The 17,116-nt window shown below is 51.6% G+C and overlaps 2 non-coding genes across 2 annotated transcripts; one reads left to right on the top strand and one right to left on the bottom strand.

Moving 5' to 3' along the window:
* Positions 1-3,694: 3,694 nt before the first annotated feature.
* TRNAP-AGG (transfer RNA proline (anticodon AGG)) lies at positions 3,695-3,766 on the bottom strand. The gene has a single exon. It is a non-coding gene; the product is annotated as a tRNA-Pro (tRNA).
* A 6,361-nt stretch (positions 3,767-10,127) lies between these two features.
* On the top strand, positions 10,128-10,200 carry TRNAV-AAC (transfer RNA valine (anticodon AAC)). The gene has a single exon. It is a non-coding gene; the product is annotated as a tRNA-Val (tRNA).
* The last annotated feature ends 6,916 nt before the right edge of the window (positions 10,201-17,116 follow it).

Genomic DNA, 17,116 nt, shown 5'->3' with positions numbered 1-17,116 from the left:
ATGTGCGGTGAGGTACTCCCCTGGGTCCTAAGCAACCCAGTTTTTTACTGTTAGAGCAGGCAGCTCCTAGCACACTCACCCACGGCCAGGCTGTAGTGACCAAACGGTTAAAGTTCTTTTTGTTGTGCCGGCTGTGTTGCAGTGACAAAAGGGTTAACAAAATGGTTAGGCTTGGAGCTTAACTAGTTACAAGTTTATTTAAGCTACAGTTATAAGCGTGCGGTTACAAAAGGCTATTGTTTACTTCTTATATGCTAGCAAAGTACAGGTGTTGACAAGTTACGTTACAATCCAATACAAAGATATCTGTTACCATCTAACACAATGATATCTTGACACTAGTTACAGAGCTCTAATTCTTTAGCTGTGCACAAAAAAAAAGTCGGAGACCTAGCATGGGTGTATCTTACCCTCTCAGCGTCTCTCAATACCAGCGTAGCCAAGCCGGATCGGTCACTCAATTCCGCGGAAAGACGAATACGAGGTTGGGCGTCCCCAGCTGTGGACCTCGGGAGGCAATCACCTGACCCGACCAGCAGGTAGTTGGTGGAGATGCACTCAAAGTTAGAGTTCTGCTGGACCCATCTTTTATACCCCTTCTGGGTTACGTATTCTCTTTCTTATCTATGGTGCCAGATCATACTGGTCTGTCTTTGTGACTCCAGTTTGTTACAAGGGCATTTCTACTTAGTTTGCACTTGTAAGGCAAGAGATAAGCAATTTAGGAGTACAGGACATTCTTTTGTGCGGGCGGGGCACGTCCCCTTCTGGGTGATTGTGTGTGTGCATCATATTGATCAATGCCAGCTGGGGTGATTTCTGAGGGTCCCCCCCCCCTCATGTTGACAGTCTGGCCTGTTAGCCTTCTAGCTGTACTTTCTGCTTCTCAGGGTCACGATAAGTTAGCATATCTGGGCCTCAATGAGGGCATCAAAGACTGTGCTGTCAGCAGCCATTTCCGTGCCCTGTGTGCTTCTCGGTGGGGGGGGGGGCAACGAGCAAGCTGGCTTCTAAGGGGGAGACTCTGTCTGGCTACAAGGTCTGAGAGGTCTCCGGGCAGTGGCTCAGAGCAGTGGGTAATGGGTGACAGAGTCTGAGGAGATGCCATTTGGGTGTTCAGATGGTGGGGGACACTCGGACGGGATGCCTGGATGGGATTCAGAGCATTGGGGAGCGGCAGCAATCTCATTCCAGAGACCAAAATATCCCTGCAGCTGCCGCTTGCTCCTTTACAAAACTCCTCCTTGTGAGGCAGCTAGCGAGCTCAGCTGCTTTGAACATGGTGTTCACAGTGCTAAAGTGATGGGGTGAATCCAATTTTTAGGTGATTCCCTGCTTTTAGTTACCTGACTGCAAAAGTCAGGGAGGCCAAAAGAGGTGAAGGAAACAGTATGAGAACTGGGCAGTGACCTCCAGTTTCAGAAGATCAAACCAGCTGATTGTTTGATTTCCCAGAGGGAAGGTGAAATCTCATCCTCCCCCAACGTCCCTCAGGCAGGGGCAGAATAGGGTCCTTCTTTCCTACAGGTCACTTCTTCAAAGGATCATCTCGGGGGTGCTTTGTTTCAGTAAAACAACAAGAAGTTCTGAAGCAGCTGACAGACTGAGAGATATTGTGCGGCATAAACTTTCGTGGGCAAACACCCGCTTCATCTTTGTACCTCTTTGCCCTTTCACACAAGAGTAGCCCTGCCTATCTCCTTCCCCTCCCCAAAAGCTTGGCCAACAGCAGGTCACACCAGGATCCTGTGAGAAGGAGGCAGTCGGATCCTTTTGCCTCTAGGGTGTCATGTCACATCCCAGCTGCTTCCCCACCATCAATGTGCTGCAGTCCTCTGTGACCACTGGGACAATGTGGACAAGTCAGAAAGGACAATGAAGTGAGTCAAGCTGAGGGAAGCAGGCATGGCCACTTGCCATAACTTATTTCTTGCTTGGGATGGCTGACAAAACCATCCCCAGCTGAGAACGGGTGTCCTCAGAAGCACTCAAGTAGCTGTTGAAGTCGCTCAGTAAAGACAGCATTAGACTTAAGATGTAAAGGTCCCTGGCTCAATCCCAGACTTCAGCAAAACTCCAAGTGGAAGGGCTGTAAAACTACAGGTACTGAGTCTTTCTTAAGCTCTGTAGAAAAGCCTCCTCAAAGACATCCTAATGCCCAGGTATTCTGGCTTTTATTTATTTGACGAGGGAGCCGTCATTGGCTATCACACTGCCAAGGTACTTGACCTCCTCGACTGTTTTTAACTCTCTTCCTGAAATAAAGTTTGAAGCAGGGAAGACCCACAGTTCCTTGAGCAGGTTGAAACAGTACCTCAGTCTTTCCTAGGGTGATGGACAAACCAAAGAGGCAAAGCGGCATCAGGAACCTTGTTGATGATGAGCTGGAGATCAGATTCCTTGTGTGCCAAAAGTGCACAGTCGCCAGCCAAAAGGGCTTCCATGACACGCCTCTCAAGCATCTTGGTTTTAGCATTCAGATGACAAAGGTTGAAAAGTGACCCATCAAGTCTGTATTTTAAGCAGACTCCACACATCACACTGATGCATTCCCTCATTGAACCTGAGCCAATGCCACCTTTGCACTGCTCCAGCATTCAGTTTGTTCCCTCTCCGCTGCCCCACCGATCCACTGCTGGTGCTAATAACCTACTGCTTCTCTATGTGTTTGCTGGGGTGTTCTCCTGAGACAAAGACCTATGATAGCAGCTCTTGGTGATCTTAGCTACCACTAAAACACTAGTTTTCATGATTAACTTTATCAGCTGGGGAAAAGTAAAAAAAAAAACACGTTGAGAACAATATGACAAAAACATTCAGATAACTAGCTCCAACCCTACTTCTCTACCTTTTGTTCTACAATGCTTTAAAGTAGGGGAGCCCTGGGCAATTCATGTCTTGTGCATTTAGGATGACTGCCCTTTCCCCCACAATGACTTGGAGCATTGGTGAGATTTCACAATTCTTATGCTGAGTGTGAGCATAAATTGTGATTTTACAACAATGTGTTTAAAATAGACAATGCTCATTGCTTCCTTGCTACCCATCAGGCTTTGTTTGCAAGGTATCACATATGCACCCCTTTGCACTCTCATGCAAATGATCTCTGGGAGACACATGCCTCCCAGCCTTCAGCAGCACTGAGTTCCTGCTGGCACGTTGCTTACACTGGAATGGCTGAGGGTTCATAGCCAGTACAGAGCAGTGAAGTGGGAGTTCTAGGAAGCAGTCCAGGGAAGGAGCAGGGAGAAGTGGGAGGAAAAAGCCCAGAAGTGCTCAGTGTAGGGTCCCTGCTGGGCTGCAACCAGAGGGAGGGAGCACCTGGGTTCCACCAACTCCACTGAGGGCAAAGATGAGGCTTGTGGCAGGGAATGAGAGGATTGTCTGGGTGACTGGGAGTGCCAGAGAAATGAAGGACTGTAGCTCAGAAGGGAGAACAGCCAAGTCATCCAGACAAAAGGGAGAGTCAGAAGCTGGACAGTTGCAGCTTCTCTCAGCAAGAGGGGCTGCCACAGTGAACAGGAGAGGTGGAATCACTGGCAGGACCATATCTTGACAGAGGTGATACTTGAGCTGAGCCATCCATTAGCAAGTGGCTGTTCCATTACTCTGAGCAAATGAACAGAGGAAAATCATGTCAGAGGAGAGGAGCCCCTGGGCTGTCTGGGTCAGCTCTCAGACAATGGCAGAAAGAGGGCTTGTCTGGGATTTGAACCCAGGACCTCTCCCACCCTAAGGGAGAATCATACCCCTAGACCAACAAGCCCTTCTTGTAAAAGTAGCCCTGGGCTTTCCACAGAATCAGGTTTCAATAAACCCCCAGTGCTCTGATAAACACTCCACCTAACTTCACCTTTCCAAGGTCATTTCCAAGCTCTCCTCACAGCTTTGAAGCAAGAAAGCAACTACACATTCGGGACAGTTCACAAACCACACTGTGTGTAAGAAAAATGTAGGCAACATAAAGTCAGGGAGAGCAACAAACACACGCTTTGGGAGGGGACATCAGGGAGTTCAACTCAAGACTTCCTGCTCCCTGAGCAGCACTTGGCCTTGCAAAACAAACCCGGCTTCTGACAAACAGCAAACTTCACTTCTAACAATTTTAGACAAAAGTAAAACCAAACAGCCCCACACACCAGCTGAACCTGACTTCACCTTGCCAAGGACTTCCCCACACTTCCTCCTGGTTAGTGTGAGATTCATGAGCTCAGGGTGCTGGAGCTGCTGGGCTCAGTCCTTCACCCCTCTTTACCTGCCTGGTCCATGTGACTCCACCAGAACAAGCTCAGCTTGCTCCCATGCATTACAAGATCCAAACACCATCAAACCTGGGCAGGACCAGGAGTTGGGGCTGGCAGGGGTCAGGTGTGTGCAGATAGCAGAGTTTCATCTGGTATTTCGAAGGAGGAAGTAGAAAGAGCAGTGAGACGACAAAAGAAAAACAAGAGCCCTGCAAATGATAAGCTCATGGGAGAGATGATCAAATACAACAGAGAAAGTATGATTCAGGAAATACACCAACTCTGTAGCATCGCAAGGAAAGAAGGAAAGGCCACTAAGGAATGGACAAGGTCCGTGGTAGTGACAGTCCAGAAGAAAGGAAGTGCACAGAACGATTGCACTAATGAGTCATCAAGGCAAGGTGCTGATGATGATACTGATGGAGAGATTGAGATCACCGCTAAAGGAACATCTAGCAGACAAGCACATGGGATTTGGGAAAGATAGAAGTACCATACAGCATATATAGGCACAGAGATTAATAGCAGAGAAAGTTTGCTGAGCAGCAATGCGTGAAAGGCAATACGGAGAACTGAGAATGGTTAAAAGAAAACACACAGCCAGGCATTGTGGCATGAGGACATCACGAACCCCCATCTCTGAAAGGAAAGGGAAGGTCACAGTTGATTCCATGCATGTTCCAGCTTCCCTCCCATCCCTTGGCTCTGCTGCATGTCCCACAGTTCTTCTGGTGGTGGCCACACGCCTTTGGGCTCGAGGACCCATCTTCCTATTATCAGCCCTCTTACCAAAGCAATAATCTAACTGGGACCATGAATGAAACTACCAGTTAGCTCTTTCCCTCATACAGGAGTGTGTTCGTCTTTCAGGTGCTACAGAACTGCTTGTTTTGTGATGCTACAAAATAGCTTGGCCACCCCCTGAGACCTCACCCAGTCTGACCTGGAGAAAATAATTAGCTTTGGTACGGCAGTTTGAGGAGGAGATTAAATGTTGGAATCTTGTTGCAAAGAATTTTGTCCCCAAATGCATCAATGATGTGAAAATACTGAACGGCCTCATGAGGAATTAAAAAATGAAGTGACTAAAAATTAAAGAATAAAAAAGGAAATTAAAATTGAGGCAGAAGGGGCTTCTGGAGGGAGCGTTTCCTTCTGTAAGATCCCCGTGGGCCGCGCGTCTGAACATGTGTTCTGGAGTCTGGAAGAGCTTCTTCTGGACTCCAAATAACGCACCCATGTGCTATTGATGTACAGAACATTTCCATCCATGCCTCATTCGCATCTCCTGGACAGCTCATTATTACGCCACTTCTGGAAGCAGCGGCACGTGAAGACAGAGCCGCAGGATCCCCCCAGGCAGGGGCTGCACCCACGGGCTGTCTCTGTTCTGACACAGCCTGTGGCAGGGCCCAAGACCTCAGTGGGTGACAAACAGTGCAGAGGGAGGGGGAGGCCGGGTGCCAGGGGGACGGGTGGCAGGTGTGAGGGGGAACCCGGGCAGGGCTTGTGGCTGAGGGAGGAGGGGAAAAGGGCAGTAGGGGGGTCGGCAGGGTCTGAGGGGACAAGGGGATCAGAGCTCTGGGGAGGGGTGGGAGAGACAGGATCTGAGGGGACCCACTGCAGGGCCCAGGACAGCTGGCAAGGGGCAGCCGGGGCTGCGGGAACCCCCAGCTGGGCTCAGAGCAGTGGGGGATGGGTGAGAGAGTCTGAAAGGGGAGGCCAGGCTGGTGGGGGAGGGGAGGAAATCTCATTCAGTGGCCAGGGGCCCTGCAGCTGCCTGTTGCTCATTTCCAAGGTCCTGCTCTGCAGGCCGGCGAGCTCAGTGCTTTGAGCATTGGCCTGTTCAACCCAGGGGGGTGAGCTCAGCCCTTGAGGGGAGCCACTTAGGAGTCTGGGGCAAATGGGTCTGTCTACACCACTGCCCTCCTTCAAAGGGAGGCTGGTGAGCAGGGCGTGAGGACGTCATCAATGAAGTGCTGTGCTGCATACGCAGCACCTCATTCAGCTAATTCTCCCCCGCCCCCGGCAACTCCAAAGTGTGAAACTCCTCCAAACTTTGAGGACTCAGGGGACTTTGGAGTTCCCCAGGCAGTGCAAAGTACGGGCAGGTGAGCCCCAGCTACACACCAGCCGACACTAAAGAGTTGCTGGTGGGGGGGAATTAGCTTAACGAAGCGCTGCCTCTGCAGCACAGCACTTCATTAACAATCTCCTTACACCCTACGTAACATGCTCCCTTCCAAGTAGGGAGGGAGAGGTAGTGTAGACAAGCCCTATATAGAGATAAAAAAAAAATAATGCCTGTCAGGGAAGGTGTTAGGTCCTGCCAGGAGGGCAGAGGACTGGATTTAATGACCTCCTGAGGTCCCTTCCACTTCCGTGACATGTGTATCCTCATATGTATATGTATATATATATATATATATAAACTCTGTAGTGTCGACACACCCAAAATAATCCCACACTGTGACTGGTTGTAATCAGGAATTTGTCTTTACACATTGCCAGTTCACCACCGCTGTTGTTCCCCAGGGCAGAGATTTTCCAGGTTTGTCTGCACTACAGAGTTATTTCAGAACAGCTTATTTCAGAATTATTCCTCCCAAATAAGCCATTTGATAATAATGCATTCACGCACCAAGGAAGGCCCAGAATAAACAAAACCTATTGGAAAACAGCACGTCCCCACACCAGAGAGCCTAGTTCAGATTAGAGCCCTTGAAGCACACTGGAGCTATGGCGACACAGCAGCATTATTTCGGAATAAACTATTCTTTGAAAGAGCCCCAGTTACCTGTCCATACAGCCCCCATTCTCTCTTTTGGAATAGGCACTATTCCTAGTAGAATGAGGCTTAAAGACCTCGAAAAAAGCCATCCACTATTTCTAATTAGTTCAGTAACCTGCCCAGCTGTCTCAGGCTGTGTTTGCACTGGCTCCCATCTTGGAAGGGAGCATGGGAAATAGGGTGTTGTGAGATTACTAACGAAGTGCTGTGATGCAAAAGCAGCACTTCATTAAGCTAATTCTCGATTCCCGCGGACCCCGCCTCCCCCGCGCGACTTTGAAGCAACAAACTTGGAAGTGCCAGCTTGTCTCTCACAGTGACTAACCCGCCGGTACTTCAAAATGCCTGGGCTACTTCAAAGCAAAGGCAGGTTAGCCATGGCTGCACACAAGCTGTTAACAAGGTGCTGAGCCTGATTAAAGGCGGCCCAGCACTGCCCCAGATCCAGGGCTGCTACACAGACTGTGTGTGCCCTGCCCTGCTGTAGGGGTTGAGCCTGACTAATCAACTGTGGCCCTGCCCTGACCTAGGGGTGGGGCTTACATCTTGACTGCCTAAGTGGGATGTGGCCAATCCTGCCCCACGGACAGGGCCTATATGCTGCCCACCTGCAGCCCAGATAAGGAGGACTGGGCCCTATGGGGACTGCTGCCTGCCCAGAACAAGGCAGGGCTGAGAGTTGGGGAGGTCTTGTGGCCTGCTCCACCCCAGTTGGGGCACACCCTGGCCCACACCGGGACACACTGTGTTAGCAATTTGCCCTGGTTTGGCTTTCTCAGCTGTGCCCAGACAATCCTCCTGTATGACAGACTGATGAAGAGAGACACCCAGTGTATCCAGAGGCTCCTGGCCTCCCCCTCCCAGTGCCCCCTGGGCTGCCTCGGGGGCAGGGGCTTCTTGGCCCAGGTTAGGTAGCATTGGCCAGGATAACTCAGGGTGGCTAATTCAATATACTGCACAAGTGCGGGAGAAGGGGTGTCATTGCCTGTGAGCTCTCCCTGGGCCTCTTCCCTGCAGCAGTGAGGTCCTGGGTGTTTTCCTCACTCTCAGCCACCCTCTCCCAGCTGGACACCCAAAGCTCCTGCCTCACAGACCAGCTCTGGGCTTTGGCTGTGGAGGGAGGTACCAGTGGTCACATGGCATCTCCACCCAGGTGCAGCCGGTGGCTTCCAGGACAGGAGAGACCAGGCCAGGCTCAGTCAGGCCTCCTGCGTTAGCTCAGTGGGTTTATTGAGGCCAGAGGCACAGCTGACAGCACGGTCACTGGAAAAGCCTGGCCCACGGCTCTTGGCGCAGGGCTGGGAGCATCTCACCAGGGAAGAACTTTCCCTTCCTAGTTCACAAAGCCTCCATTGTCCTTTTCACAGTGTGGAGAGCATGTGCAGCATCCCTCTGACACTCGCCTCCACCGTCACTGGGGCCTGTGGGTGGGGGGAAGCAGAGTGAGGTGGGGGAGCTGACTTTGGGAGCATCCCAGTACCCCAGGGGCCCAGAGGCAGGACCAAGTTGAGCCCTTGGCCCAGCTGGAGTTCCCTTGAACTGTCCCTCCCCTGAGTGGCATGAATTTTCTTGTGTGTCCCAAGGCAGGGGGTGTGCAAAACACAGCTGTGTTGTGATGCGTGACCTTCACCCTGGTGCACGTAACACAATTCATGCGGTGGGAGTGGGACCAAGGGGTGTGAGTGGGGGAGGGGCTCTGGGCTGGGACAGAGGGTTGAGGTGCAGCAGTGTGAGGGCTCTGCCTGGGAGTTTGGGCTTTAGGGAAATGCTGGAAATTAGGGATTTGGGCTGCAGGTGTGGAAGGTGCTCAGGACTGGGGTGGGTGGGTGTGAGGATGGGGGTCCAGGCTGTGAGAGGGGGTGCTGGAGTGGGTTTCAGCTCTTGGCTGCAGAGTGGTCTGTAGAAGTGGTCCAGGATCCAGGTTGGGATTTGGGCTTTGGGCTTTGGAGGTTTTGTCTTAAAGTCCATTTTTTTCCTGTTTCATTGGAAATTAGAGCCCTGAATGACCTTCTTATAGGATTATAAAGTAAATCACAACACTTAACAATCCTTAAAATGTTGTGTCCATAACTGAGCTGCTTTTGGGGTTTTAGCCCCTCTTAGTTTAAAATACATTCTGTTTTCTGTGTTTCAATGGGAACCAGAGCCTTGTAGGACTTCTTAGAGTATTTAACAGTAAATCATCATGCACAACAATCCTTAATGTCAATGTTACCTTGTCTGGAATGAGGACCATTTGCAAATATCAAAGTTTTTTTTTTTAAAAGATGCTTCTTTCATATTTTGAAATAAATCTATTGCAAGCATAGGGTGCACTCGACAAATACCTCTACGTTTGTAATATTTGTTAATTTTAACAGCAATTGTGCGTTCAGAAGTATGGTAGAAAAACTAGGAATCCTTGAAACTTTTCAGAAATGATTCAGAGGGCAGAGAGAGGCCTATTAGGGGTTCAGGAACAAGGTGAGTGGGTTAAGTTAAGAGTTGCTCCTAGGTAGAGGTGTTAGTTCAAGTGGCAAAGCCCTCAAACCCTTGTCCTTCTGTAAGTGAATAACACAAATTCAGAGTAAAACTGGTGTTTAAACATTTGTTTGTTGTGTAGTTGTTAAAAGAATTCTTGTGTTCTGTTACGCACACACACATTTCTTTGTTATAAGCTGTTGCAATTGTTTTGGCTGCAGCCTGGATCTGCTTTACTACTTCTTTCCCCATGGCTATATCTGCACGAGAGAGTTTTATTTCAAAAAAGCCACAGATCTTTCAAAAAGTCCTGTGGAGCAGCTACACAGCAAGGCTGTGGCTACAGTGCCCAGCCCTTTTGGAAGTGGCGTGGAAATGTGGCCGATAGGAAATGCAAATGAGGTGCAGACTTAAATATTCCATGTACTATTTGCATAACCACTTGGGACCTCAATTCTGGAAGAGCTGATATTGAAAGTCCCAGTTGTGAGTGCAGCTGCTTCCCTCTCCTCGAGCAGCTGAGCCAGTAAAGGACTCCCCTCAATTTCTATAAGGTCCCCCATCCACATGTGGCAGGGCAAGCAGTGGCTTGAGGATGCAATTTAGGGGAGGGCAAGGGATAAGAAAATAGAGCTTCTGTAGTGTAGTGGTTATCACATTTGCCTAACACGCAAAAGGTCCTTGGTTCGAAACCAGGCAGAAGCATGAATGCCTCTGTTTGTGGGGCTTACTCTTATGCCCAGAAGGGCTCATCTCTTTCTCCTATAACCTCTCTTACAGATAAGCCCAGCACCCATGTGACAAGAAGAAGTTGAACCAGACCCTGTTGTACAGCAGGAGAGCCCAAGAGATGCCTTGCTGCTAGTGCACAGAAACTCTGTCCCAGCATGTACTTGAAGGCTTTTCCCTCACTGCTGTCGCTGGCTGGGAATCACAGAGCTATCTTTGCCCCTCAGCCAAAAGAAGCTGTGCCAGGCAAGTGCCCCTGCCTGATCCCACATGTTCAGTCCCAGCCAGACCCAGCCACAGCCTGCTCCTGAACCTGCCTCCCATCGGCCCCTCACAGACTGACCTGGCAGAGAAGGGGCCAAGCCAGCTGGAGCTGCTGTGCTAACAGAGCAGCTAGAAAGGAGCAGAGCGTGACAGGAGGAGACACAAAGGCTGCAGACCCTGCCCATGGCCCTGCTCTGTACCCACCCAGCAGGGACACATGCGCTGAGCTGTGCTGCTCCCAGGGCAGGGCACCACAGTCCCCTGCTCACCCCAGGAAGCAGCTCTGCAGGGGACATGAGTGATCATAGCCCTGTTGGGCCAAACCTGCCCATCCCGTGTCCCCGGCCAGCCAGTGAGTGGCAGAAAGGTTTCTGGCAGGGCTGAAGTTGGGACATATGAAAAAGTTCCAGGCACGTTGGGTGAGGTGCCGAGTGGTGAAGGGGATGGACGGCTAATCCATTGTGCTCTGCAGGGCTTGAATCCCATCCTCACTGAACCTTTATAGGCACCATCCTGCTGAGCTTTGTTGAGTTCCAGTCCTATTGTGTGATGCTACTTCTAGCACAGCTGAGCCTGCTGCCCCCCAGCGCCTGTGCTGGGCAGACTCCAAGCACAGTTCAACTCTGTCGCTCACTAGTGTGGGGGGTGTCTCTGCAGAGGCAGGTCTGGGGCAGGAGAGGGCCAGGAGACAATACACACTGTGAATGGGATTCCCCAGTGCTCAGTGGCCCAGGCCTTAATGCTGAGCCCTTGGCTGCATAGACCTGTTGGTGAATAACAAGAATCAAGGGCATCACCTCCCTGCCTTAGTAACAGACAAAGGGCTTTTAGGTTCCTCCCATGCTGCCCACACCCACTCTACAGCCACCTCAGCTGTCCACCTGTCAGTGGTTGTTCTTCCTCCAGAAGGACGGCAGCCGCCTCCTGCAGCTCTCTGAACTCTCCAGCACAGCCCAGAGGTGCTGCAAAGCAGGTGAGAGGCAGCCAGAAAGATTTGGCCAGGCACCACTGGGTGCTGCTTTCCTAATCTACGAACTCTTTTGTCAGTGACAAACAAAGGGATGTGAGAGGAGAGTAACTCTCCCTCTCCTGCCCAGCCCCACCTGCAGAGATTGCTCTGTTACCTTCAGGGCACAGGCAGTGCCAGAGACCCATAGTGCTGGGAGGATCAGTCTCTGTTCTTGTAGCCAGAGGAGCCACCTTCCCAACACCAGTTTCAGCTGCCTTTGCCTGAGATCTTGTCTGTGACTGGATTCTTCCCAATGCTCCTCTCCCATCAGCCTTTGCCTTCCCCATCAATGACTGGGCTTGCCGAGGGAGGGCTCTTTGGTCCCCAGACACATGTAGGAAAACATTGCTCATGATGTACATCAAGGCACCCCTGGGAGTTGAACCAAGGATGCCTGGCTCATAAGGCAGGTGCTTTAACTAGTTAAGCCACGGTGCCCCCTTTGCTTGAGTTGTGGGTCCTGGCAGAGAAGTATCTGTATTAGTCTGTGTCTTCAGCCAAAAAGCCGTCCTGTAGCACTTTAAAGACAACCAACCCAATTTATCAAGTGACGAGCTTTTGTGGGGCCGAGCCACTGTGATGGGCTGCCCACAACAACCCCTTCCCATTGCCCAGCACAGACATTGTGCCCGACGGAAGCTGGAGTTGTCGCCAAGAGGACATTGAGGGTGAGAGGAACGAAAAACCCCCTTTAACTTCCTGTCCTGTCTGCCGTGTGCGGATCAGACTCCACCAATCTACCCTCCTCCCACCCCACCTGCCCCAGTGCCAGGATCCCACCAGCAGAGCCTGGAGTCCTGCCCCCCTTTGCTCCCTCAGCCTGAGGCCCGGCCTCACTTTCACTCTGTGCTCCCCACAACCTCCTTTCTCCCTCTTCACACCCCAGGGGTGGAATGAGGAACGGCCCAGCTGTGGGGCAGAGTTATCTCCTGTCTCTCACGGAGTGGGGGATGGGCTGTGCTGCCCCGGCTGGAGCTTTTCAGGGTGAGCATTTGCTGCAGTGTAACTAGAAGAACATTTTGCCTTTCTGTCTCCTTCTGTCCTTCAGTCCCACTTGTGATTCTCTACACAACCCCTTTGGTTTATTACCAGCCCAGTGCAAGTCACTGTGCCCTGGGGGTGGGGCTGACTTCCCAGCTTTCCCTGTGTGAAACCTTTGAGCAGGGCCGGGGGCTTGGCAGACAATCAATGGCCTCCCTTGGGCTCTTGGCTTGTTGCTGAAGACTCCCTATTGTCCTCTGTTCTACCAGCTGAGCTATTGAAATGCAGCACTTAGACCTCTGCCCACTCCTGTAGCTAGTTCAACCCACCCACGTGTTATGACAAGTGCCACCCAGGTGATGGCATTTCAGGAGAGAGGAAGAAGAATCCAGCTGAGATTCTGTGGGACACTGGATATCACACAAGTTCCCCCATTGAACTCAACAACAAACACAGCACCTCATTTCTATCCTGGCAGGGATTTCTGCGTCTATGGCTAGTCTGTGACTGAGCATTCCCTGCTCCTATGAGTTCCTGAAAGTGAGAACCTGCAATACCTTTTAGCAAGACAGGGAACAGTTTTGCAATTAATGAACCAAAAACATCAGCCAACAGCCTTGGCCAGGTTGACTGTGCTCTCTGCACTGGCTGCAACGGATAGAGAGGCTCAAAGAGAAACAGACCAAATGGCTTGCAGGGAGCAAACTAAAGCTCTGATAGAAGGTAACTCCAGCATGTGACAGGGAACACAGCCAGAGACACAGAATCCCACCCAGCCCAGACCTGCTTTGGGTCACCCCAGGGCACAAGGGCTCATTCCCTGGGATACACTGAGTGCGGGAGCCAACTGGTGGGAGGGACCTGATGACCTTACATCTGTAGGGCAGGTTAACCACATGTCCCTGAGCGCAGCCCATGCTGGAGGCAGCCAGGCAGCTTTAACAGAACACAGTGTCAAATGAGGAGCAGATACTTGTATTTGGGGAAGGGATCCTGAGTGCTGCATCCCAGTCATGTGGTTTGTCCATGGTCCTGACTTCCTCACAAATCCAGCCTCCAGGTCAGAGCTGTTCCCGTTCCTTCCCGGGGGAGGGGAGATGTTCAAGGTGCTCTCTTGTGCCATTGCACATGGCTGAGAACAGTATCCATGATAACAAAACAGGAAAAGGCTCAGAGATGTGATGACCAAGTGGTTAAGGTGTTGGACTTGAAATCCTCTAGGGTTTCCGTGCACAGGTTCAAATCCTGCTCACAGCAAAGCCTGCCCTTTACCCCCACCCAGGGCAATTCAGCCCCACACACACTGGCACACCCTGTGTGTGTGGCAAATGCAAGAGGCTGGGTCCCTAATCCTGCTGCACAAAGGCTGGCTCTCTGGAGGGAGAAATGCCATGGTTGTGATGTGGTCAGTGCTCCAGACACAAGCTGGCTGCTGCCACCTGCTGTGAGCAAAGCTCCAGACAAGTAGGCGTCTCTCCCATGCCCAGCTCTGCTCTGCTTCTGCAATGCTGTCCTGCTCTGTCTCTGCCTGCACCCATCTGCCTCATCCCCCAGTGTCTGCTGGTGTCTGCCTCCACCAGTCCCTGCCCCACCTTCTCTTCTCCCCTGGGGCCACCTCGTGCTCTGCTCACACAGGAAATAGTGGCAAGGGCCTGGCCTATGGTCCTCATAGCCCCACTGACAGTGTAGGACTTGGGGGGAGCCTGAAGTGGGGCAGAGGAACCTCTTGGGGAGAGCCTGACAGCAGGGAGAGGTAGGTGCAAAGTGGACAGAGGGGGTTGTGGGGTGAAGAGGGTAAAAGCTGGGGTGTGGTCAGCTGACCCATCTAAGATGGTGTCTTCTGGTCACAGCTGTCTCTGGAGATGGGAGTTCAAGATGCTGGATGGGGAGGGATGTGGGCCAGGCCAGCGAGTGGCTGAGGCATGGGCAGGCCAGGCCCAGTTGAAAATATTGGGGTAACAAGGAGGTTCATAGTTGACTAAAGTTTTCCATCCCACTTGGTGCAGTGCCAGGGTTGGGGGCTGCTGGTGGGGGAAGGTAGCACAGATTAGAAGGACCCCCCCACCTTTATTAACACAGCCTGTCCACTCCCATACCAGGTCAGACTTGGCTTTCAGGGTATGGCACAGTGGGGTGTGAGAGCAGGAAGGTTTGAGCCACAGCAGTGGCCTCCCTCAGAGCAGCTGAGGTGAACACAACAGCAAGGCCCCTTTGGGTTTGGTCCATGGGAGGGCTGTGTACCAGTGGGGGGTGCAGGCTGGTTTCTGGGAGGTTCCTCTAACGCCGAGACTCCGTCCCCACCACTTACTGATGGGAGCCCAGAGGGTCTCTGCTCATTGCAAAACGGCATAAGAAGCACAACATCTGCCTGCCAGAAGGGAGGGCTCAGGCGCCGCTTTTCTGTGTGGCCAGTTGGACACAGTGTTGGACTTCAGATGAGACCATTGGTGGTCTGAGTTCCCATGTGGTCCTACTTGCTCTACACTCACTCTGTGCAGCCTTTGCCCACAGATTGCAACCTTCTCCTTGGCTGCTCTGAGCAATGGTTTGGCTCCAACTGGACTCTGGGAAGCAGTCGCTGGGCAGGCATGAGCCCTGGCTGCTCCCACTGAGCCATTACCTTTCTGGACTTGCCAAAGAAGGTGGGGGGTAAATCAGGCTTGTGTGTTGGGCAGTTTCCCTCTTACAAATGGTGCTCATCCTTGTGCTGGAGGGAGCTCATTTACTAGCCCCTTTGCAGCCCTGGGGTTTCTCTGCTTCTCATTCAAAGGTGAGAAACCTCTTGAGGCCACATCTCCTGCTCTGCTGCCAAACTGAGTCCCATAAGCGGGAGCGGTGACGGAGCTGCTGAGGAGCTGGCTCTGCTTCCTGCCATCTCCTGACACTGGGAGCAGAGAGTCCGCAGCTGGCCCCATGCTGGTTGAGGGGAGGCTTTCAGTCACTGTGTGGCCTGCCAGAGTCACAAGAAGAGCCTGGCTGGGGGTGTCTGTGGCTCTCCGCGGGGCAGGTGTGATGGTGAATCCTTGAACAGTGTGTGACACACGTGATTTTGGGAGAAAGATTGTGCACATGCTGGGGGAGGAGCAGAGCAGTCCCAGAAGCAGGCAGCTTGTAACCCACGACCTTTAGACAGGCTTACAACTGGGTTCAGCAGTGAAGGGGTAACAAGCCTGCATTGCGGTGGGGAAGGGGAAACTGAGGCACTGCACCTCATGACCTTGGTGGCTAAATGCCAAGCAATATATCCACTCCCAGACACTGCTCCCTGCATTCTAGGGGCTCTTGTTCCCACAGGGGAGTGCACCAGACAGAATGAATCAGTTTCCCAAATATGGCCAGAAAAATCAGATGAATAATCAGAGAGGTGTCAAGCAAAATGAGTAGCATTGTCCCCTCAGTGGTGTAACAGGGAAGAGTCTGCACCTCCCTCGGCCCCACTCAATTCGAGGGCCGGGAGGAAACATTTTCTGCAAAACTATCCAGAATTATAGCTTCTGCTCTGCATCCGTCCAGTGGTCTGACCATTGTGGGAGGGCAGCAGCCCACAAGGGTCACCAGTTGCAGCACTCACACCATCCTCTTTCAGCCACCAGAGGACAAAGGCCACATCCGTGTTCCCTCGGACATTGCCCATCCTCGGCCTGGTGGAATTTCCTTTGAGGTGGGATGAATTTTTTAGGGGCGACACCAATGCTGGGGTCATGTGCAGATTTGCATCATGGGTACAGATTAACATCCTTACCTATAAATACGTGTTTGGAACAGATCAAAGGTACGGAAGACAAACACATCTAACCGGGGGATAACTCACAAGGAGCAATGTTTCTAATAGTTATTTCATGTGACGTCATATTAAAAAGAATATTAATGCCCCATTTCAGTACCTCTATTTGATCACCCTTTCTTACAGCTCCAGCTGTTAAACACACCCAGATGGAGCACTCTGAAAATGGCCCTATAAATAAATCACAGACATGGCCATTCAGTGAAACATAAAAATCCACCCCAGAGCCCCAATGGAAACACCTCCTCCCACAGACCACTAACTCTCCACAATCTCCACTGCAGCTGCTCTCAGAAATGAAGTATCTGCCTAAGCACCGCATGCTACAGACCTCTGCAGTTCACAGAGCCACCCGTTACATGGATATCACCTGCCCACGGCGCTTAATGAAGCTGAGTCCAGGGAGTTGACACAGCCAGTAGAACCTGTTCAGAGGACATCAGGCACTGCAAAGCCACAGGAACCTCCCTGTCCAGAGCAGCCAGGCCACTTAGTCAAGATGCCCCAAGGACTCACCTTGAGCTGGAAACTGTCATTTTGGCGTTATTAGTAGCATTGTCTGAACAGCTGAGCCAGCCAGCTGGTAGGAACGGGTCTTACAAGTGTTAGGAAAGGAGCCGGGGAGCTGCAGGGACATATGGACTGAACAGTGAGGCGGCTGGGGCAGGGCTTTATCTCATACCCTGGGGAATTAGCTCAAAAGGTAGAGCTAATTGCATTGCTTTGCATGCAACAGGCAGTGGGATCGATGCCCACGTTCTCCAATAAGAATTGCATTCTCCAGCCTTTTCTTCCAACACAAAGTGAGACCAGAGCCCCTTCCTCTTACAGCTGGGTTCCCCCCACCAAACCTC

Source organism: Carettochelys insculpta, chromosome 33 (assembly GCF_033958435.1).
Source record: "Carettochelys insculpta isolate YL-2023 chromosome 33, ASM3395843v1, whole genome shotgun sequence".
Lineage (NCBI taxonomy): Eukaryota > Metazoa > Chordata > Testudines > Carettochelyidae > Carettochelys > Carettochelys insculpta.
This window is presented reverse-complemented; position numbering and strand designations above follow the sequence as displayed.